This window comes from Miniopterus natalensis, chromosome 6 (genome assembly GCF_054644295.1).
Source record: "Miniopterus natalensis isolate mMinNat1 chromosome 6, mMinNat1.hap1, whole genome shotgun sequence".
NCBI classification, from domain to species: Eukaryota; Metazoa; Chordata; class Mammalia; order Chiroptera; family Miniopteridae; genus Miniopterus; species Miniopterus natalensis.
The window spans coordinates 90,643,462-90,645,134 of record NC_142086.1 but is presented as its reverse complement, the minus strand read 5'-3'; positions in this window follow the sequence as shown (position 1 = coordinate 90,645,134).

Below are 1,673 nucleotides of genomic sequence, written 5' to 3'. Positions count from 1 at the left end.
AAATAACTTCACCCGTTTCCTACCATGTGCTCCACCTTGAGAGCCGTAAGGACCAAGGACAACGCATGAAAGTCCCCTGATCTGAGGCCTGACACACAGCAGCTCAGAGACGGCAACTCGTCTTCACTACGGGAAAGTGAGAGGACGGTAACCAACCAGCGTATTTTCCACATCGGTCTCCTTTACCCCACTTCCCGCTGTCCCCCCACTTCCAGGGATCTCAAGGTCGGTCCTGAATAGCCAAGACCCTCCTCCATGAACCCCAACCACCTCCTTCCATCTGGAGGGACAAGGACCTGGAGGCGTCAGCCCAGGGTCTGGGGCCCTTTGCCTGCCTCGCCTTGTTCTCTTGCCTTTGGGGAGCCACGATGCGCTCTGACGCAAGGCTCCCTGCGCCCCCAGGCCCATCGGAGTCCAGGGAAGGGGAGGCGGGGGGAGGAGTCGGCTCAGCCTGTGCTGGGACCCGGAATAGCTTAGCCTGTTAGCCTGTCCCCTCCCTGTCCCCTCCCTGTCCCCTCCCTGTCCCCTCGGGCTGCCACAGCCGTGGGACCTGCTGCAGAGTCAGGCGCTGCTGTGTCCCGACCTGCCTCGGATGCCAGGGATGCAGGAAACAGGGCCTCCACCCTCTCGGGGGGTATTACACAGACAGGCCCCGCCCACGCGCCCCACTGTCCCTAACAAGGCCCGTCTCCTGCCCGGCACCTCTCCCGCCCTCTGATGTCTTTGTCTCTCCAAATTGAGTTGTGACACAAATACGGCAACAAAGACCCAGAGTCTGAGATCAGACGAACGGCAGCCGATCCCGCCCGTGGAAACCCTCTGTTGCCGCGAGGGGGTCGCCGCCTTGCGGGGAACGAAGCCCAGGAGCTTCCCTGTCCTTCAGGCGGCTGCCCACCGTGGGAAAGTCTGCTGCCTGCTGTGGCTGGGCAGGCGCGCGAGGGCTGGACTTGGCAGAGGAACCCAGGCCCGGCCCCGTGCCCCGTGCCCCGTGCCCCGTGCCCCGCCCTGAGATCCGCCGGTGAGCACATTTCTGGCCGGGGACACTGCGAGGCTACAGGGTGGAGTCAGCACAGCCTCACGGGCACCCCCCCCCGGGCAGCGCTTGTTACACACCTGCCACCAGCCAGGCTCCCCCGGATAGGACGGCTGCTCCGAGTGCTTTCATCATAACGACCGCGTGGGGCAGACACTTTCTGGTTCCCATTCTACGGATGAGCAAGTAGAGGCTGAGGGTTACTCCGGGCCACTGAGCCAGAACCAGACAGAGCTGGGGCTTGAACCCAGCCTGTCCCAGATAAAGTCAGCCTCCCGGTGACACATGCCCTTGTCTACAAATGCCGGGCTCCGGGCCTGCTGCTGGGGACGTGGAACCAGAGCCGTGGAACTCCGTGGACCTTTGCTGAGACACTAGTTTACATCGTGTCAGGTGCGAGAGAATAAAAAATGACTGCAACACAGGGCGACAGCTGTGTGGCAGAGAAAGGAACAAGTCTCCCTCCCTGAAGCCCCTGGTGTAAAATGTTAGGAGAAACCCCCATGCCCACCGCCGGGGCTCCCTCAGGCAGGCAGTCACCTCCAACCACCGGGACGTCCCCTCCGCATGAAAGAACACGCCGAGGGGACTGTGGAGGGTTGAACTGTGTCCCCGCAGAGCATAGCTGAGTCCGAGCACA